Here is a 23,875-nt window from a genome sequence, read left to right on the forward strand (position 1 = left end):
TTTCTCCCTGTCTACCACCTAGTTCTCATTATGCTAAGGTGATAGCTTCCTTCCTGAGACAGTTTTGTTAATCTGAATTCTTTTAGGCAGTTAAGGAGGAGAAAACAAGAAAAACTTTCTGAGTCTTCTGTTTCTTAAAAATAATCAGCCTAAAATAATCTTCACATTAAAGAGACACATTTTGGCCTGGCAAATTTTGTTCCCCTTCAATACACTCCATGATGTTCGTACAATGACAAAATCACCTAACAACACATTTCTCAGAACATAGCCCTGTCATTAGGTGACATATGACTGTGGTATAATTCAATAATTCAGAATTTACCATAATTAGTACCTTCAAATAAATATTGAGTTAATAATTGCAGCACCACTTGATTAAAATTGTGATTAGAAAAGTTTGGTTTGTAACATTTCAACTTGAGTGATCCCAGGTATAGATGAATCCTTCATGCAGGACAGAGAAGCGGTAGTTTGGAGGTTGGCTCATAACTCTAGACTCTTAAAGAAGTGCACTAACTTATGTTGGATAAAATAAGCTCCATGGCTCTCTTTAAAGCAATGATTTTATTACTGAAGAGATGGTGTCTCTGTCCTGCCTTTCTTTCTGGAAAGGTTCCTGTCTGGCCCTTTCTCTTTACACAGATGGAAGATTCATAGATATTTCAGAGGTAGAAGTCATTTCAGAGATCGATTATTTTTATTTTTACAGATCGATATGAAATCTCCACTTTATTTTTTTTAGCAATGGACACAATATATTAAATAGTATATTATATGGATCAGCAAAAATTTTAAAATTCACTGAAAATGGTGTTTCATGTGTAAGTGATTAACCCTAAATTCAAATTTACAGATTTATAGCCAAATAATTGGAGAGGACACTTGGGGTGATCCAAAGAACAAAACAGTTTGATACTAGAAGTTAAAGATGATGTCTGCTGCCTTATATCAGCCACAGTATCTGATTTAGCTCTATCTGTTTTTATTTGCATAGCATCAGGAGAACATCAGTCATCTGGTAAAATCGACAAATGTCAACACTGTCCCTTCAACTCTCCTGTAATCCCAGACTGTTCTCTGGGACCTCCTACCCATGAATCACAGCACCCTAAGCTTGTAACTTACTCCCTACTGTACCTCACCTCCCCTACACACCTGTAGACCTCAGTGGCAGAGGCTGGGAGAGCCAGATATTTGATGGTGAGCCAGGCTTCTGGGCAATTGAACCCCAGTAACTGGGTTCCTTAAAATTGGAGCTGTGGTCTCTGCACAACTCACAATCAACCAGGACCCAAATGGAGCCAAGGCTGCAAGAGCCCTGGAGATGAAACAGCCCCAGCAAGAAGAGTCTTATGTTCACTGAGCTCAGACAGCAGCCTTTTGCAGAGTTAAAAAGGATTCTGTTACCATCCAGAGGCCGTCACTGAATAACTCTTTTGTTCACTTATGTTTATCGTGACCACTTACCTACTTCTTTAACACCAGAAGTAATTCACTTCTCAGAGAATTTTAATTTTCATGGATAATCTGATGACTACTTTGTCAAGTATTAGTTGACTCTATCTACACAAGTTTATTTCTGGGCTCTTGATTCTGTTGCATTGCTCTATGATTCTGTTTTATGTCAGCACTGCACCATTTTGATTGCTATAGACTTGTAATATAGTTTGAAATCAGGAAGTGAGATTCCTCCAGCTTTGTTTTTCTTTCTCAGGATTTCTTTGGCTACTCAGTGTCTTTTGTGGTTCTATGCAAATTTTGGGATTTTTTTCCTATTTCTGTGAAAAGTACCATTGGAAATTTGATAGGGACTGTGTTGAATCTACAGATGGCGTTGGTAGTATTGATGTTTTAACAATATTCATTCATCTAATCCATGAACATGTGATATATTCCCATTTGTTTGTATCTTCTACATTTACTTGTATCATTGTCTTATAGATTTCAGTGTACAGATTTTTCCCTTCCTTGGTTAAATTTATTCTCCAGCATCTCATTGTTTTTGATGTTATTGTGAATTGGATTGTTTTCTTTATTTCTCTTTCAGATATTTTATTGTTAGTGTCTAGAAATTCAACTGAATTCTGTATGTGGATTTTTTTTTTTTTTTTGCTTGAAGAAGAGTGGCCCTGAGCTAACATGTGTACTAATCCTCCTCTGTTTTGTATGTGGGTTACCTCCACAGCATGGCTTGATGAGCAGTGCATCTACATGCCCGGGATCTGAACCCATGAATCTGGGCCCCCAAAGCAGAGCATGCCAAACTTAACCACTACACCACTGGGCCAGCCCCCCAGTACATGGATTTTTATATCCCACAACTTTACTGAATTTGTTGATTATATCTAATAGTTTTTTATTGAGTCTTCAGGATTTTCTATATGTAAGATTGTATCATGTGCAAATAAAGACAATTTTACTTCTTCCTTTGCAACTTATATCCTTTTATTTCTCTATATTTCCTGATTTCTCTTACTAGTATTTCCAGTAATATGTTGAGTAAGAGTAGTGAGAATGGGCACCCTTGTCTCATTCTTGATCTTAGATGAAAATCTTTCAACCTTTCACCATTGAGTGTGAGATTAGCTGTGGACTTGTCATATATGGCCTTTATTGTGTTGAGGTATGTTCCTTTTATATCTAATTTGTTGAGAGTTTTTATCATGAAGGACGTTGAATTTTGTCAAATGCTTTTTCTGCATCTATTGAGATGATCATATAATTTTTATCTTTCATTCTATTAATGTGGTATGTGACATTTATATATTTGCATACATTGAAACATCCTTGCATCCCAAGGATAAACCCTACTTGATCACGGTGCATGATCTTTTTAATCTGCTGTTGAATTTGGTTTCCTAGTATTTTCTTGAGAATTTTTGCACCTATATTGATGAGGAATATTGGTCTATATTTTTCTTTTTGGAATGTCCTTATCTGGTTTTTGTATCAGGGTGATGATCTCAAACATAAAATGATTTTGAGAGTGTTCCCTCCTCTTCAAATTTTTGGAAGAGTTTCAGAAGGATTGGCATTAAGTCTCCTTTAAAAGTTTAACAGAATATACCAATGAAATCATCTGGTCATGGGCTTTTCTTTGTTGGGACGTTTTTGATTATTGATTTTGTGGTAGTCCCAGCATATTGATAGGGAAGCTCTCAGCTGGGAATGCCTGGGGGACACCCCTGGACCTGTATTAGTTGTAGTGAGCCCCACAGACATTTCCTTCACTGGGGCCAATGTTGTGGGTAGACTAACCCTTGTGGTTCTTATGATCACAGGATACACCTCAGCAATAAACATCAGGGAACTTTGAGGAACAAGATTTACTGCTCACAGATCCTGGAGGGCACATGGCATGACTGAGGGCCACACAGAAAGGTCCCAGGTAGAGAGAGAGAGCTAGGACCTGTGCCCCTGCCTTTATTCGAGTCCAAGCTTTTGGTGTCTGGAGTTTTTCAGGGTCACTCATTACTGGCTAATTTGAAACATAAGAGCAGGTAACAGGGCATGGTAAATGAGGCAGGGTCACTCAAATGGTCAGTTATCTAAGTTGCCCAGGGTTTTCTGAAAAGGGAACTTCATGGGTGTGGGGGGCCTAGCTCCTTATCTGGTTGCTTTGCAATTGGCTGTGTCATACAGCTGGCAATATGTTTACTCTAGATGGATGGATCTTGAAATGGATGACTCAGCAATCAATAGCTTAATGTCATGTACTCACGCTACATTGATTCAATCTTCTTACACATTATTGGTGTTCATGTTTTGTATTTCTTCCTGATTCAGTCTATGTACATTTCTAAGAATTTATCCATTTGTTCTAGGTTATCCAATTTGTTGGCATATAATTGTTCACCATAGTCTCTTGTGATCTTATGTATTTATGTCATAGCAGTTGTAGTGTCTCCTCTTTCATTTCTGATTTTATTTATTGGAGTCTTCTCTCTTTTTTTCCTAGTTTGTCTAGATAAACCATTCTCAATTTTGTTTATGTTTTCAAAAAACTAGTTCTTGGTTTCATTGATCATTTTGATTTTTTTTTCCTCTTCTCTATTTCATTTCTTGCTACTCTGATCTTTGTTTTCTTCTTCCATTTGCTACATTTTGTCTTAGGTTGTTCTTAGTTTTCTAGTTTTTGAGGTGTAGGCTTAGGTTGTTTGAGATCTTCCTTTTTTCTTAACATGGGAATTTATCACTAGAAAGTTTCCTTTTAGAACTGCTTTTGCAATATCCCATAGCCTTTAGTATATTGTGTTTCCATTTTCTTTTGTTTCAAGATATTTTTTGATTTTCATTTTGATTTCTTCTTTGACCCATTGGTTGTTCAGAAGTATGCTGTTTAATTTCCAACTTTCTGTAGGTTTTCCAGGATTCCTCTTATTGCTGATTTCTAATTTCATATCATTGTTTTCAGAAAAGATACTTCATAAGATTTCAATCTTCTTAAATTGGCTAAGCCTTGTTTTGTGGCCTATCATATGATCTATCCTGCAGAATATTATGCATGCTTCAGAAAAAATTCATATATTCTGCTGCTGTTAGATAGAATGTCCTATATTTCTCTTAGCTCCATAGAGTCAATTGTATAGCTCCACAAGTCAAATGTTTCCTTGTGATTATCATTCTGGGTGATGTATCCATTGCTGAATGTGGGGTATTGAAGTCCCCTTCTATTATTCTAGTGTTATTTATTAATCCCTTCAGATCTGTTAGTATTTGCATAATATATGCTGTGGTCCAATGTTGATTGAGTATATATTTATGATTGCTATCATTTTTTATTGAGATATAATTGACATATAACATTATATTAGTTTCCAATGTAGAACATAATGATTCAATATTTGCATATATTGCAAAATGTCACCACACCAAGTCTAGTAAATATCAATCATCACACACAGTTACAAATTTTTTCTTGTGATTATGTTACACCTTCTTGATGAATTTACCCCTTTTCATTATATAATGACTTTTTTTGTTTTTGTTTTTGTTTTTGTTTTTTTTTACCTTTTTTGGCTTAATGTCCATTTTGTTGATAGAAGTATAACTACACCTACTCTCTTTCGGTTACTACTTGCTTGGAATACCTTTCTCCATCCCTTTAAGCATATGTGTGTACTTAAAGCTGAAGTGAATTTCCTTTTGGCAGCATAGTCTTGGGGCTTGTTTATTTTTTAATCCACCAAGCCACTCTGTTCCTTTTTACTGATGAATTCAATCCATTTACCTTTAGAGTAATTATAAATATGTAGGAGCTTACCAATGCCATCTTATTAACTGCTTTCTGATTGTTTCATAGTTCTCGTGTTCCATTTTGTCTCTCTTCTGCCATCCTTACTGTAGTTTCCATGAAATTTACATAAAATCTCTTATAGATACAACAGTATTTTTGTGCTGATAAAAACTTCATTTTGATTGTATACAAAAATTACCCTTTTACTCCCCTCTTTTACATTTTAAAGTCGCTAATTGTCTCTTTTTATATTGTGTATTGATTAACAAATTATAGTAGCTATAGTCATTTTTGATACACTTGTCCTTTAACCGTTATGTGGTTAACATGCTACCATATTACAGCATTAGAGTTTTCTGAATTTGGCTATATATTTGCCTTTACCAATGTGCTGTATATTTTCATACGTTTTTATGTTACTACCAAAACCCAATCATTTTATCATTCCTAACCCAATTGTCTTGTCAGATAGGATCCCAATCGAAGCATGAAACATTCCCTCCCTGTTCAGAGTTTCTTGGAAGCATCTGTGGTCCTAAACATTCTTCCTCCTTCATATCCTAAAGTAGGATATTTCTGCCAAGTAATGTGATGAGGTGGTCTCTAAGTGTTGATTGGAGGGCAACTCTTTTGGATAATGGAAGCCTTTCAACAAGGGCCTGGGTGTCCATTGAGTGCTATGGCCATACTTTTGGACAGTCACCAAAATACTTTATGGAAACTGGGCTTTGAAGTTTACTAGAATAACCACTGGTTAGAGAGCAAATAGACTTGAATTCAAGCTCTATATTTGGGCATTCGTTTTCTTGTGTGTAAAATAAAGGGCTTTGCCACCTTTCCCAGAGGTTTACCCCATGACACTAAGCTCTGGGCAGGACTGTGGTATTCAAACATTCACTTCACAGTTTGGTTCACATAGAATATTGGACTTGTCAGAGGAATGAGTATAAATGGTTTCCTAGAAAGAAAGGATTATGGTCTCACCTACAATCCTGGGGAGCACAGAATCTTGACGTTTTCATTCACTAATTCCAACAAGTTAAGAAAATTCTGATCTGTGTAATCAAACTGGTTCTGGAAAACTATGGAGCAGATCATATTGCAGGCAGTACAGACGAGGATAAAGGTGTGATTGCAAGGTGAGCCTAAAGAATGGGAAACATTTAAAAAATAACATTGTAATATACATATAAAAGTATTTGTTTTTGAGATAACAGAAAAGTAATTTTAGAAATTTTAAAGCAATATCGACCTAGATATTCCCTTAACAGGAAAAATTTCATGATGCATAAAATCAACATATCACTTTTACATTAAACTTGAGTTGACCATTACATCCTAGGTAGTTTAATAACTCTTTTCCCAATACTCTATTCATATCCACCCCTTTATTTACATCATTCTAACCCAAGGTACCTCTTATTTTGGAGAGAAAGAGGAAACATTTAAAGAGGCCAGTTTCTAAAACACGGAGTAATTCAAGTTATCAGTGCGGAATCACTTCTTTCTTCAAAGCCTGTAAACAATTAAGGACTGATATAGGAACAAAAAAATAGTTAGGCACGGGCCGGCCCCGTGGCTTAGCGGTTGGGTGCGCACGCTCCGCTGCTGGTGGCCCGGGTTCGGGTCCCGGGCGCGCACCAACGCACCGCTTCTCCAGCCATGCTGAGGCTGCATCCCACATACAGCAACTAGAAGGATGTGCAGCTATGACATACAACTATCTACTGGGGCTTTGGGCAGAAAAAATAAATAAATAAAATCTTTAAAAAAAAAATAGTTAGGCACTTTAAACTTTATATATTTAATTGTGTGTAAAACAGCAGAATGGAAGACTAAAGAGACAGAGATTATAGGTGAATTTGTGTATTTGAGGGAACAAACATAAAAAAGAAGAAAGTATCGATGATTTATTGGAAAAAAACCTGACATATATAAACAATAATAATAAGGTAGATTTGTCATTCTAAAATAAAAATAAAAAGAGAAATATTTATTTCAAACTAAATCCCAGATAAGGCAAATAAAAAGGTCAAACTGATAAATGGAGTTCCTTTATTTCTTCATTTCACATTCAGAAAATAAAAGTAATTTTCTACCTTAAGAAACAGGGTCCACCATCTCCAATTAGCCCCCAAATTTAATTTATTTGGGCAAAACCACTCTCTTGTAGACCTCTGGGATATTATTCTGTATAGCCATCAACAGAATAGTATATTTTAACAAATTTTAAAATTTAACCATCTTGCTTCCCAACATATGGTCTATCTTTGAGAATGCTCCCTGTGCTCTTGAGAAGAATGTGTATTCTGTGGTATTTGGATGGAAAGTTCTATTTATATATCTATTAAGGTCGTCTGGTCTAGTATTTCATTTAGGGTCACTGTTTCCTTGATGACTTTCTTCTGGATGATCTATCCACTGAATTAAGTAGGGTTTTAATGTCCCCTGTTATTATTGTGTTGGTTTCAATCTTTCTCTTTAGTTCTGTTAATAGTTGCTATATATACTTTGGTGCTCCTGTGTTAGGTGCATATATATAAATAAGTATTATATCTTCTTGGTGGAATGTCCCTTTTATCATTATGTAATGCCCATCTTTGTGTCTCTTTATCCTTTTTATCTTGAAGTCTGCTTTGTCTAAGCATGACTACATCCACTTTCTTTTGCTTGCCATTTGCTTGGAGTACCACCTTCCAACCCTTCTCTCTGAGCCTATGTTTGTATTTAGAGCTGAGATGTGTTTCCTGGAGGCAGCATATTGTTCACTCTTCTTTTATAATCCATCCAACATTCTCAGTCATTTGATTGGTGAGTTCAATCCATTTACATTTAGAGTGATTATTCATATATAAGGGCTTAGTATTGCCATTTTACCTCTTGTTTTCTGGTTGTTCTATATTCCATTGTTTCTTTTCCTTTGTATTTCTGTCTGCCATTTCAGTTTGGTGTTTTTCCGTGATGGTTTTCTCAGTTTTCTCTTTATATGTGATATGTGACTCTGCTCTGATTTTTTGTTTAGTGGTTACCATGAGGTTTGTATAAAAGGTCTCATAGATGAGATAGTCCTTTTACAGATAGCTTCTTATCTCCATTAGCCTATGCAGGTTCCATCCCTTTTCTCTTCTCCTATGTTTTTGTCGTCACAAATTATTCTTATTTTGTTGGGAGTTTTTGACCAAATCAAAGTGTTTATAGTTGTTTTGGATGCTTTCTTTCCCTTTATCCTTTATGTTATAATAAAGGATAACCTATAAAAACCTATAAAAAATGCTAACCTATTCTGATTTAGAGCTGCAATTTTATGAATGTCTGTCTATTTATTTCCTTACTCAAAGCTTTGTAATCTTTGCCTTTTTGTTTCAGGGAGGAGGGTTCCCTTCATCATTTCTTATAGGGCAGGTATAGTGGAACACAACATACCAACTCTTATGGGATGCAGCAAAAACGGAAGTAAGAGGGAAATTTATGGCAACACAGGCCTACCTCAACAAACAAGAAAATCTCAAATAAGTAATCTTAAATTACATCTAAAATAACTAGAAAAAGAAGAACAAAACCAAAGTTAGTAAAAGGGGTAAAATAGTAAAAATCAGAGCAGAAATAAATGAAATAGAGACTTAAAAATAAAATAGTAGAGGGGCTGGCCGTGTAGCATAGCGGTTAAGTGTGCGTGCTCTGCTGCTTGCGCCCTGGGTTCAGATCGCAGTTGTGCACTTATGAACTGCTTGTCAGGCCATGCTGTGGCGGCATCCCACATAAAGTGGAGGAAGATAGGCACAGATGTTAGCCCAGGGTCAGTCTTCCTCAGCAAAAAAAAGAGGAGGATTGACATGGATGTTAGCTCAGGGTTGATCTTCCTCACAAAAAGTAAAAGAAAAGTTTTAAAAAAATAGTAGAAAGGAACAATGAAATGAAGAACTGGTTCTTTGAGAAGAGAAATAAAATTGACAAATCTTTAGCCCATTCACTAAGAAAAAAAGAGAGAAGACTCAAATAAATAAAATCAGAATTAAAAGAGGAGAAATGACAGCAGATACCACAGACATACAAGGATTATAGCAGAATACTATGAAAAGCTACATGCCAACAAATTGTCTAACCAAGAAGAAATGGATAAAGTCTTAGATACATATGACGTCCCAAAAATGAATAAAGAAGACACAGAGAATCCCAATAGACCAATCACAAATAAAGAGATTGAAACCGTAACAAAAACCTCCCAAAATACAAAACCCCAGGACAAGATGGCTTCTCTGGTGAATTCTACCAAACATTCAAACAAGATTTAATACCTATCCTTGTCAAACTATTCTGAAATATTGAAGAGGATGGGATGCCTCCTAACTCATTCTACAAGGCCAACATTACTCTGATACCAAAACCAGACAAGGACAACACAAAAAAAGAAAACTACAGGCCAATATCATTGATGAACATAGATGTAAAAATCTTCAACAAAATGTCAGCAAATCAAATACACCAATACATTAAAGGGATTATACAACATAATCAAGTGGAATTTATTCCAGGGAGGTACGGATGGTTCAACATCTGCAAATCACTCAACGTGGTACACCACATTAACAAAATGAGAAATAAAAATCACACAACCATCTCAATAGATGCAGAGAAAGCATTTGACAAGATCAACCACCCATTTGTTATAAAAACTTTCAATAAAATGTATATAGAAGTAAAGTATCTTAACATAATAAAGACCATATATAACAAACCCACAGCGAACACCATACTTGACAATGAAAAACTGAAAGCCATTCCTCTGAGAATGGGAACAAGACACGAGTGCCCACTCTGGCCACACTTACTCAACATAGTACTGGAAGTTTTAGCCAGAGCAATTAGGCAAGAAAAAGGAAATAAAAGAGACTCAAATAAAAAGGAAGAAGTAAAACTCTTGCTATTTGCAGATGACATGATTCTACATATAGAAAGCCCTAAACAATCCACCAGAAAACTATTAGAAATAACCAACAACTACAGCAATGTTTCGGGGTATAAAATCAACATACAAAAGTCAGTTGCATTTCTATACACTAACAACGAAGCAGCAGAAAGAGAAATTAAGAATACAATCCCATTTACAATTGCAACAAAAAGAGTAAAATACCTAGGAATAAATTTAACCAAGGAAGTGAAAGACCTATACACTGAAAACTATAAAACATTATTGAAAGAAATCAAAGACGACATAAAGAAATGGAAAGATATATCCTTCTCATGGATTGGAAGAATAAACACAGTTAAAATGTCTATATTACCTAAAGCAGTCTACAGATTCAATACAATCCCAATCATAATCCCAATGACATTCTTCATGGAAATGGAACAAAGAATCTTAAAATTTATATAGAACAACAAAAGACCACAAATAGCCAAAGCAATCAAGAGAAAGAAGAACAAAGCTGGAGGCAGCACAATCCCTGTCTTCAAATTGTACTACAAAGCTATAGTAATCAAAACAGCATAGTACCAGCAGAAAAATAGATACAGAAACCAGTGGAACAAAATTGAAAGCCCAGAAACAAAACCACACATCTATGGGCAGCTGATCTTTGACAAAGGAGCCAAGAACATACAACAGAGAAAGGAAATTCTCTTCAATAAATAGTGTTGGGAAAACTGGACAACCACATACAAAAGAATGAAAGTAGACCATTATCTGACACCATACACAAAAATTAACTGAAACTGGATTAAAGTATGGAATGAAGACCTGAAACCAAAAACTCCTACAAGAAAATATAGGCAGTACACTCTCTGACATCAGTATTAGCAGCATTTTTTTGAATACCGTGTCTAATCAGGCAAGGAAAACAAAAGAAGATATAAACAAATGGGACTACATCAGACTAAAAAACTTCTGCAAGGCAAAGAAAACCATGAACAAAATAAAAAGACAACCCACCAACTGGGAGGAAATATTTGCAAATCATATACCTGACAAGGGCTTAATTTCCAAATTATATAAAGAACTCATACAACTCAACAACAACAACAAAAAGCAACCCAATAAAAATGGACAGAGAATATGAAGAGAATTTTTCCAAAGAAGATACACAGATAGCCAACAGGCATCTGAAAAAATGTGCAACATCACTAATTATTAGGATATTGCAAATCAAAACTATGATGAGATGTCACCTTAGACCTGTCAGAATGGTAATTATAAATTATCAAGACGAAAAATAACAAATCTTGGAAAGGATGTGGAGGAAAAGGAACCGTCATACTCTGCTGGTAGGAATGCAAACGTGTGCAACCACTATACAAAACAATATGGAAATTTCTCAAAAACTTAAAAATAGAAGTACCATATGATCCAGCTATCCCACTACTGGGTATTTATCAAAAGAAAACAAAATCAACAATTCAAAGAGATTCATGCAGCCGTATGTTCATTGCAGTATTATTCACAATAGCCAAGATGTGGAAGCAACCCAAGTGCCCATCAATGGAAGAACGGATAAAGGTGTGGTATATATACACAATGGAATACCACTCAGCTCTAAAAAATACAAAATCGGGCCATTTGCAACAACAAGAATGGACCTTGAGGGTATTATGCTAAATGAAATAAGCCAACAGAGATAGACAAACACCATATGATATCACTCATATTTGGAAAATGAACAAACACATACATAAGGAGAACAGATTAGGAGTTACCAAAGGGGAAGGGAGTGGGGGGAGAGTGAAAGGAGTAAAGAGGAACATATGTATGGTGATGGACAAAAACTAGACTATTGGCGGTGAACAGGACACAGGATATACAGAAATTCATATATAATAATGTACATTTAAAATTTACACAATGTTATAAGCCAATATGACCTCAATAAAATTTTTTTTTAAAAATTTAACCATCATTCTGATTAATTCTATCATTTACAGGTAAAGAAATTAAAGTAGAGGAAAGGTTTTCTTTTTGTGGGGATCTGAACAATGAAATTGTAATCAAATGACCGATAAAATTTACATGTAAAAAGATCCCAAATACACTTCTATAGATTCAGTTGAAAGTCACTTGAATCACAAATGATGTGCAGAAACAATAAGGCATTGTATAATAGGAAACCTGTTGTGTTACCTGATTCTATGCCTGGCTCCTTTACACATTCCAGGATTCTAAGCTTTCAAAAAAAGTTTTATCTTAGCTAAGGAGGTAGAGGATAGTCTGGAATGCCTAGGGGATGTGTGTGTTATGTGAGAAAGAGATTCACAGGTAAAATATGATTTGCAGTCTTTCCTTTCACTTCAATTGGGAGAATAATTTTAAAACACAGTAGTTTGGAATCCAAGTAGAAAATCAGTGTCATTGTGAAAAGCACTTCATAGGTTAGTAGAGCTGACAGTGGGAGGTGTATAACTACCATAAAATTTAACCCTAAATACAATAAAAATGGGAAAATGTTAAGCAAAACTGAAAACAGAGCCAATTACTGTTAGGGATAGGGATTAATAATAGTTGAGGTCTACTTAAATAAGTCATTGTACAACTTAGTATTTGTGTATTTTGCAGAATTATGCTGTAGCAAAAAATTTGTAAAATCTGTGACAATACAGTAAGTAGTGAGTAATATTAAATAATCCATGCTCACACTTTTTAAGTCATGCTTTGTTCCCACAAAAATTATAATTAATGAGAACTGCACAAAGATATGCCAAAGCAATTAAAGCCATACATTAAATTATAAACCATATGTAGTATCATAACTGGTGGGAAGTGTAGGTGGGGATGTTGGAAGAAACCCTCAGACTTGTAGGTGAGGCTGACAGTACAGATACAGTCCAATTAAGAGAAATCACATGTCAGCTAGTTTGACAATATAAGGGTATGAAAGGTAATTCACACTTGACAAACATTCCCTAGTGAGATGCTTTGGAATAGGCAACCCACAATTACGCTACGGGAAAAACAATGCTCTTTAATTCTTTTGAAAAATGAGACTCAAAAACCTACTTTTATAATGTAATGATTTGAAAATAAACAAAACAAAGCTGGGAGAGAATAGGATTAAAGGACCTTTTACACCCACACTGTATGCACAATCACGAGTGTACACACACAAGAAGCAAACATACACAAAAGCTCTCTTGGTTCTCTGCTTCACACTCTCCCTCTTCCACCTGACAGCTGGCAGCCACTACCTGTAACGAAAGATTTGGCCGCTCCTGAAACATTTTCAAGGATGTTATTAGAGAAGACAGCAGTCTGTTAAGGTCAGAGTTACAGAGTATAGCATCATTCACCATTGGTTTTTCTCAACTCCTCCACAAGGCAACGGGCTTCCTCTTGAAGTGGATCCTCAATGTTCCTCTTCCCCATCCCGAAATTCCTCAAGGTCGTGAGGGAAAAGCGCTGTATCTCCTTCCATCTCTTCCCATTGCTGAACACTATTCCTATCAGAGGGGAAACAAGCCGGAAGGGAGGTTCTCGGCAAGGAAAAGGAAGCTGACACTTGGCAGCCTCTTGGGTGGACCAAGCTCTGCTGAAGAGATCCTTCAATTCTTATTTTGCATTCTCCCCACCCCATTAACAACGCTGAACATGCACACACACATGTACCATGTCCTTTATTAGCTCTTTCAATCACTTGGAAACAGCCTTTTCCAGAAAACTCCTCTTGCAGATCAGTCAGGGCTTCCTTCTCTACTTAATATCCATGCAGCACCACGGTGGGCTTCAAGCCCAAATATAGAGTGAACACAGGGCCATAGACTTTTGAGAGCTGGGAAATGGAAAGAAAATGCAAATATTAGCAAAAGAAGTCACAATTTGGTCTATATTTTGTGCATGATTCAGATTGATATTATCATCATTTTATATTTTTATTCTGCCATCACAGCTTTAAATACTTCTGAATTCTATTCATAAATATGATGATTATAGCTGCTACATATGGATGACCTATGATGTACCACACAGTGACCTAGGCCATTGCTACACAGATTATATCTAATCCTCACATCAACACATTCAGCAAGTTTATTTGCTCTGTTTCACAAATAAAGAAACTGAAGTCAGAGAAATGCAAATTCTTTTGCAGTGTACCATGGCTGATAAACAGAAGATCCAAATTTGAACTTAGGTTTTGTCAACATCTGATGCTTGAGCAATTTATCAGTCCTCAGTGCCTCCCCCATTTGGCTGATTGCTTCAGGGTGTCACCTCTAGGGCTCTTCCCATAGGAATCCTGATTTAGTAGCCGCATAATGAATACAAGAAATCTATATTTTTAAAAATGAGCCCAGATGGGTCTAAACCCACTCCAACTTGAAACCACTTATGTTACTACCACAGAAGGAGAACAAGCATCACAGAGGCAATGCCAGAACATGCAGCATTTCGTGGAAAAACAATTTCTTCAATCCTGCAGCATTCATAGGGTATAGACAGCAGCTTTTTAAAAATCCAAAAGGATTCTGTTACCACCCCATGGATCCTGAATGATTCTTTCTTTCACTCATTTTTGCTGATCCTGAGCCCATAACTATTTCTTGACATTAGACAAAATTTCTTTCTTCAGGGAAGTTTTATTTTCATGACTAGTCGAACAAAACCTATAGGTCATAGAGAAAATAACTTCTTGAGTGAAGGCTCTAATCACAACACTTACATTACCATTTGCCTTCAAGCAAAAGATCACAGCAAATGAAAACATGAAATAATTAAGGGCAGCAATACTCCAGACTTTTGCCGACTTAAATGTTTTTGTTCTCCCAAAATGCATTACTTCATTCTACTATCTGACAAGGACAAACTGAAAAAAAAGCAATGGAAGTATTGGAACGCAATAGGAGTATTTTCTGTGCAATGATCTATTTTAATCATTTGTCACCAGGAATATATTTTATTTAAAAGTGAAGATTAGTTTGTCTACCCTTTGCAAGCCACTGGAAAAGCATAAAACACACTTCCATTGCTTAATGATTTGCTATTGTCTTTAACATCTAACTGTAGGATTTTTCCAATAACAGGGAGAGGAGCGGGGCCAGGTGGGAGCCTCACTTTCCTGGACCTCTGTTTCCAGAGTGAAAGGAGAAGCAAATAGGAGAGACAGAGCACCAGAACTACAAGTGGATCCATTGTCTCTTCTTACTTAGACAACTGTGAGCCTGAAATCCAAAGCTTTTACAACACTCTCTGCTAATTGAACATGTGCCTCTCTGATGTAAAAAGAGACCAATCAATGAGCTAAACCAACTCTAATCTCTTTTGAGTGGACGTTTGGTCTACTGATAAGGATAAAAATAAAGTGTTCTGTAGCCTCGCTCTTCTTCTTTCTAATTCCTTATCTTTGAGATTCTGAGATACAACTCAGGAAGTGGTAATTAAAAAACACACACACACAAAAATCCTGAGGAGATTTCAAATGCAACTAGGATTAAGAACTACTGGAGGGATTCCATCCAAAACAATGCTCAATATTCTGGATTCTCAGACTGATGATCAACTCGGAATTAAGAACTTTAGGGGAACCCAGTGCATCCTATTTCTTATATATAAAAAATGTTGTAATGTTTTATCAAACACTAAGATCCTTTGTCCTTGAAAATGGAAGCCTTTAAATATTTTAATGTATTATACTAACATTATAGCTGCCTAAACATAAAATAGCTAGCATAACTCATATCTTGAATAACTGTATATATATCAAGTAAATGGCTGAGTAAACCTACGTACCTTTTACCATTAAACCCCCTAAAAATCACTGGAGAATAGACTTTATCATTTTTTATTTTTAAAATGGATAAAAGGAGACTCTGGAATCACAGAGCTCACAGGTGGCAGGACTGAGATTAGAACTGAGACCTTCTGATGCCCATTGTGGTGCACTGTGGCTTACACCACAGCTGCCTCAAGAACAATTTTTGAAAAACAAAACAAAACCTCCAAATAGTAATCACTCTGAATTTATACCTCATTGACCCTGTTCACAAAATAACAGGCTTCACATTAAATAAATGTCACCTATTTGACTCTAAGGATAAAACGGCCAAAGATTCTCCATCTGTTACTCTCTCTGTCACTGTAGAGAAGTATCTTGCTCAGTGTAACTAAGGGAAGAGTCAATCTCAGAGAATTTAGGGGGCCTATCTTGAGAAACTATGGCTTCCCCTGCCTCCCAATTGCTTTCTAGACACAGCTGCTTCTCTTGCTTTTTGGCCTGTCATTGTCAGAAATAATGAAATGAGGTACTGTATGTATTTGGAGATTCTAGACAGAACAACAGGTGTGGATTCAGTGGAGGATGGGAGGCAGGAACTTCATCAAACAGACCCACAGCACAGAACCACCACAACATGTAGACAGGAGACAACATACAGCGAGCGGTCATGAGGATATAAATATCACTGGAATGATATACATTAGCAGATAAGAATGGCAATGCTTGTACAAAGGCATGTTCTGTAAAGATATCATCATATTTGTTCCACATTGCTTAGTGCAATTATTTCTAAGCCCATTTAGGAAGGGAAAAATTAAGATTTGTCAAGACCCTAGTTACAAAATGTTTTAGTTGTCATGTTTACAGGGAGACTTAGAATTAGAGAATTTTCACACCCATCATAACCCTTTTGGTTCTCTAAATTGTCTTTACCTAACGTAAAATCACTCCCATTTTAATGATGAGGAAGCTGGCCTTGGGGTTTCAGCACCTTGGCCAAGGACACACAGACTGCAGGTGGTAGAGCTCACCCCCCCCCCCACGGAGCCCTGCATGCTGCCTCCAAGCAAACCGTTGAGTTCAAGCAAGTTCCCCACATTTACTGAGTGTGCACTATGATTCAGTATTGCATAATACACTCTAAAAAGTGATGTTAAAAATAAATATTTATTTAGTTAATAATCACAGCGACTGTTGATTAAAACAGAGTTCAAAAAGCTTAGTTTTGTAACCTTTGGAACTCGCGTGAGTCTAGGTCTCAGTGAACCTTTTATCTAGAACAAAGAGAAGCTGTAATTTGCTGCTTGACTCACATAGCCTTAAACTCTACGAGATATTCACTAACATATTTTAGGTATAAAAAGCTCAGTTGCTCTCTTAAGAGTAATGTTTTTATTCCCGGAGAGACACATATCTCTGCCCTGGTCCTCCTTCCCCCTACTGAGGGGATACCCTGGTCCTTTCTTTAATAGAATGAAAGAATCATACATAATTAGGAGATAGAAGATATCTCTGAAACCAGTGAGTCTAATCTTTATTTTTAGGAATGGGCAATTTGTAACTCAGTGAAGTGAAGTGTCACCAAAGCAAGACCTTGTCTTAGAATCCAGGTTTCCCCACTCCAAGTTCAGTGACTTCTCACATTGAAGAGACTTCCCATTGCTGACCAAATGGATGGACAGGAGACCATCAGTGTGAAGCCCTCTACAGTCAGAGTAACGCAAACTTTGGCTTGGCTTGAGTTGTGGCTTAGAGCTGTTATATTTTTTTAATTAATAGACATTACTTTTTAGAGCAGTTTTAGATTCATAGAAAAATTAAGCAAAAAGTACAGAAAGTTCCCACATACTCCTTCCCACACTCACACATAGTTTCTCCCACCATCGACATCCCACACCAGAGTGGAACATTTGTTACGAGTGATAAAACCATCATCAATACATGATTATTAATGAAAGTCCACAGTTTATATTAGGGTTCACTTTTTGTGTTCTACATTCTATAGGTTTTGAAAAATGTACATGGACATGTATACACCCTTATAGTATTATACAGAATAATTTCAGTGCCTTATAAATCACATCCTGTGTGTTCCACGTATTTATTCCTCCCTCCTTCAAGTGCTTGGCAACTGCTGATCCTTTTACTATCTCCATAGTTTTTCCTCTTCCTAAACGTCGTATAGTTGGAAGCACACAATAAATAGTCTTCTCAGATTGCCTTCTTTCACTTAGTAATATGCATTAAAGGTGCCTCCATGTCATTTCATGACTACAAAGCTCATTTCTTTTGGCACAATACAATATTCCATTGTATAGTTGTACCATGGTTTACTTATTCACTCACCTACTGAAGGATATCTTGGTTCCTTCCAAGCTTTGTCCATTATGGATGAAGCTGCAACAAAAATTCATGTGCAAGTTTTTGTGTTTTCAACTCATTTGGTAAATACCAAGGAGTGTGATTGCTGGATCATATGGTAAAACTATCTTTAGTTTTGTAAGAAACTTCCAAAGTGTTTTTCACACTGACTTTACCATTTTCCATTCCCACCAGCAATTCATGACAATTCTTGTTGTTACACATCTTGTCAACATGTGGTGTTGTCAGGGTTTTGAATTTTAGCCATTCTAGAGTTGTGTATCAATATCTCATTGTTGACTAATTTTGAATTCACTGATGATATATGATGAATGTCTTTTCACCTGCGTATTTTCCATCAGCATATCTTCTTTGATAAAGTGTCTGTCAGATTTTTTGACCATTTTTCAATTAGGTTGTTCATTACCTTATTGTTGAGTTTAAATGTTCTTTTATATTTTGTATAACAGTCCATTGTTTTTGTAAATATTTCACCCTGTCTTCTCATTCTCTTCACAGTGTCTCTCACAGAGCAACAATTATTTACTTTTAATGAAGTCCAGTTTATCAATTTTATTTTCTTCATGTATTGTGCCTTTTGCATTTTATTTAAAAAGGTATCACCACACATCATCAAGATGCTAGGATACAAGATTTCCCATTCATATCCTTGCAGGGAAACAATAATTTGTCAGAAATCCATGCACAAAACTGCCTTTGTAGGGGCATTAGGATCCAGGAACGAGGTTGCACAACCCCATGGGAGTCTAAGACCGAAGAGGGCCATTTTGAGAAGGCAGGCCTTCAGGAGGCAGGCTTGCCAACCACGGTCCTGACAACAGCTCCATCCCCCTGTAGACTCAGCTGCAGCCCCATTAGCATTGATCCTGCAATCAGCACAGTCCACCAGGGAGCACAGAAGGATCCCTGCCACATATACTTTGGTATCAGGCCATCTAACAGGGGCCCCAGCTGCGGACCTTGAAGCAGGCTGTGATGCATCTCCAGCCCCTTTTAGTCACTGTCTGGAGCTATCCTACCTATCTAAGGTCTAGCAAGAGACACACCCATCTGTGACCCCAGACGTTGGCCCACCAAACTCAGTCCAATGGCAAAGCCAGAAGTGGCCCTGTAACTCGGTTCCAGTCACTCTCAGCTACAGTTTGGGGAATAGTCCTGCCAATGAAGGACCCACCCAATAACTCAGTGAGAGCCCTTCCAAGGAACCAACAGGAGCCACACCTGTCCAAAAACGTGGTAAAAGGCACAGCATCTGCAGACTCAACTGTGAACTCTGAAGCAGACTTTTGTCCCAACATCAGCCCTACAGATCAAGGTCTTGGAGGCATATCAAATGCCCAGGATGCACATCCCTCTAAGCACCTGGTAACAAGCTTGACAATCACAGACTTTAGTGCCGACCCAGCAGCAACCATGATATCTCGCTCCAACCCCACTCACCTGAGACCACAGAGGCAATCCCACCACCCTGGGACCAAACAGGAGAAGATCTTGACCTGTCAAAACCAGTGTGTGAAGACTAGAATAGATGTTTGTTACTTCAAATGCATAGACACAAACACAAGGCTACACAGTCCCTAAAGAATCAGTCACCTTTAACACCATCAAAAAAAACTAACAAATAACCAATAACAACAAATAGAGATCTATGAATTGTCTGAAAAGGATTCAAAATAATCATCTTAATTAATCTCAATGAAGTGCAAGAGAACACAGATAACTAAACAAAATCAGGAAAACAATACACAAACAAAATGAAAAGTTTAATAAAGAAATAGAATTCATAAAAAAGAACCAAACAAAAATCCTTGAACAGAAGAATACAATTACTGAACTGAAAATTTCAACTGAGAGATTCAAGGCACACTCTATCATGCATAAAAAATAATTAGGAAACTGGAATGAGACACTGGAAATTAGCCAGTTAGAGGAACAAAGAGAAAAAAGAATGATGCACCTAACATAGGAGCACCTAAATATATAAAGCAAATATTAATAAATCTAAAGGGAGAAATATATAGCAACACAATAATAGTAGGGGTCTTCAATACCCCATTTTCATCAAAGGATGATTATCCAGACGAAAAATCAATAAAGAAACTTTGGGCTTAAATGATATTTTAGACCAGATGGAATTAAAAGACATTTACAAAACATTCTACTAAAGGCAGCAGAATACATATTCTTTTCAAGCACACATGGAACATTCTCCAGACTAGATCATATATTAGACTACAAAGCAAGTCTTAATATATTTCAGAAGATTGAAATCAAATCAAGACAAATGGTATGAAACTAGCAATCAATTATAAGAAAACTGGAAAATTCAAAAGTATGTGGAGATGAAATAATATGCTACTGAACAGCCAATGGGTAAGAGAAGAAATTAAAAGAGAAATCCAAAAACATCTTGAGACAAATGAAAGTGGAAATACAACATAAATTTTTTGTTTTGTTTTAGTTTGCTAATAGTTTTATAACCACAACAAATTAGTAGAGAGAATGCCCTCTAAAAGACAACATGATAAAGGTTCAAAGATCAAGGTGTTTCCTTAGCCAAGACTGAAAATTTCAGTCTCTGGTATTCAAATTTTGGCTGCAGTCATTGTTTTTGGATATATCTTTGGATGTGAGGCACAAAACTTATGGGATGCACAAAAAGTATTTCTAATAGGGCGGCCCACAGTGTTAAATGCTAATTTAAGAAATAGGTATTTCAAATAAAGAAAATAAATTTAAACCGCAAGGAACTAGGAAAAGAAGAAGAAACTACACCCAAAGATAGTAAAGGAAGGAAATAACAAAGATCAGAGTGAAAACAAATAAAATAGAGAGTAAAAGACAATAGAAATAATAATGCAGCTAAGAGATGATTTTTTGAAAAGATAAACGAAATAGGCAAATCTTCAGATAGACTCCCCAGAAAAAGAAGAGAGGACTCAAATAAACAAATTCAAAAATGGAAGAGGAAATATTACAAATGATACCACAGAAATACAACAGATCATAAGAGACTACTATGACCAATTATACACCAACAAATTGCCCAATCTAGAATAAATGGATAAATTCCTAGAAATATAAAACCTACTAAGACTGAATCATGAAGAAATACAAAATCTGAACAGACTGATTACTAGTAAGGAAATTGAATCAGTAATCAAAAACCTCCCAACATACAGCATGGTAACCATAGTTAATAATACTATGTTGCATACTGGAAAGTTGCTAAGAGAGTAGACCTTAAGAGTTCTAGTCAGAAGAAAAAAAATATTGTAACTATGTATAGTGACAGTTGTTAACAAGACTTATTGTGGTGATCATTTTGCAATATATACAAATATCAAATCATTATTTTGTACACCTGAAACTAATATAATATGATATGCCAACTATATCTCAATAAAAAAATAAAAATTAAAAAATAAAATAAATGAGCTCACATAACAAGTTGGTATTGAATTTTTATAAGAATTTTATAAAAATTGGTACACACAACCATTGAGAAGACTCATTTTTCCTTTCATTCTTTCTGCTCTGAGATCACTGATTTCTGTGTACTGTTTGAGCTAGGTAGAACTTAAACTCATTTTTTACAGCGTATTTTCTCAGAATTCACCCAAAGATTAAAGCTAATCTCAACATATGTATACATCTGTAAAGCAAAAATAAACATAATCAATATTGAAACATTTTTATGTGGGATTATCCAAATGACTTAAACCTAGCATGTAACTAGTTTCTTGTTTTTTCTATAATGTGAACAGAGACTTTTTGATGATTCTTGGTTAACAAAAAATTCTCAGTTCCACAAGCTAGTCCATCCCACTATTTCTATTTTTTTAAATTGAGGTATAAAAAAATGAAGGGCATAAATTGTATAACTCAGTATGATATATGGATCCATTGTGCCCCTTCCCTGTCGCAGGTCCCAGAGAAAACCACTATCTCCGACTTCTATCACTATAGATTAGTTTAATCTCTTTAATTTCTTATAAATGGAATCATACAGATGCAATCTTTGTGTCGGCTTCTTTTATTCATCATTGCGACTGTGGGTTTCCTCCATATTCGCGTGGAGCAGCATTTGCTTTTTTCTCTTGGTGCATAATCAATTGTATGAACATCCCAAAATTAATATATCCATTCTACTGTCGATGGGCAATTGTGTTGTTTTCAATCTGTACTATGAGGAATAAAGCTGCCGTCAGAATCCTTGGACATATCTATTAGTAGATATGTGCATTCAACTATCTCGAGTATATAACTAAGAGTGGAATTACTGAGTCATACGACAGAAACGTATTTTTAGAATCTGTTGTCAAAAAATTATCCAAACTGGTTGTAATTTCTTTCTGTTTTTAAAATGAGGTAGTTTCCCAGGATGAGTGTCTCTAAAAGAAGGGGGAAAAAAAAACCTCCCAGCATACAAAAGTCTCCAGGTCCAAATGGCTTCACTGGTAAATTCTACCAAACATTTAATGAAGAATTAATACCAATCCTTCTCAAACATTTCCAAAAAATAGAAGAAGAGGGAACATTTCCAACTCATTTTGCAAGGTCAGCATTTTCCTGATACAAAAACCAGACAAGGACATTACAAGAAAAGAAAGTTCCAGGCCAATATCCCTGATGAACATAGATCTAAAAATCCTCAACAAAATATTATCCGACTGATTTAAATATATTAAAAGGATCATGTACCATGATCAAGCCAGATTTACTCCAGGGATGCAAGGATGGTTCAACACCTGCAAATCAATCAAAATATGTTCCTTTCAACAGATACAGAAAAAGCATTTGACAAAATTCAAATTTTCACTCATGATAAAAATTCTCAACAAAGTGAATACATAAAGAATGTACCTGAACATAATAAAGGCTGTACATGGCAAGCCCACCTCTAACATCATGCTCAACATTAAAACACTAAATCTTTTCCTCTAATGTCAGGAATAAGACAACGGTGCCACTCTCTCGCTTTTATTCAACAGAGTACTTCAAGTTCTAGTGAGAACAATTTGGCAAGAAAAAGAAATAAAAGGCATCCAAATAGGAAAGGAAGAAGTAAAATTGTCTCTATTTGCAGATGACATGACATGACATTATATAGAGAACATCCTAAAGATTCCACCAAAGAACTGTCAGAACAAATAAATGATTCAGGAAAGTTGCAGGATACAGAATGAGTACACAAAAATTAGTTGTGTTTCTACATGCTATTAATGAGTTATCAGTAAGAGAACAATCCAATTTGCAATTTGATCAAAAAGAATAAAATACCTATGAATAAATTTAACCAAGGTGGTAAAAGACCTGTACCCTGAAAACTATGGGACATTGAAGAAGACATAAATAAATGAAAAGATATTTCATGTTCATGGACTGGAAGAATTAATACTGTTAAAACGTCCATAGGACCCAAAGAAATGTACAGATTCAATGCAATCCCTATCAAAATTCCAATGGCATTTTTCACAGAAATAGAACAGACAGTCCTAAAATTTGTACGGAACCACAAATGAGCCCAAATAGCCAAAGTAATTGAGAAAGAAGAACA

The 23,875-nt window shown here is 36.0% G+C and overlaps 1 pseudogene; it reads right to left on the minus strand.

Annotated features, from left to right (window-relative positions):
* LOC101406291 (cytochrome P450 2C19-like) overlaps window positions 1-15,350 on the minus strand; it is a 29,157-nt pseudogene extending 13,807 nt beyond the window's left edge.
* Window positions 15,351-23,875: the final 8,525 nt, after the last annotated feature.

This window comes from Ceratotherium simum, chromosome 6, assembly GCF_057802395.1.
Source record: "Ceratotherium simum simum isolate JZ-2026a chromosome 6, ASM5780239v1, whole genome shotgun sequence".
In the NCBI taxonomy this organism is placed as follows: Eukaryota; Metazoa; Chordata; class Mammalia; order Perissodactyla; family Rhinocerotidae; genus Ceratotherium; species Ceratotherium simum.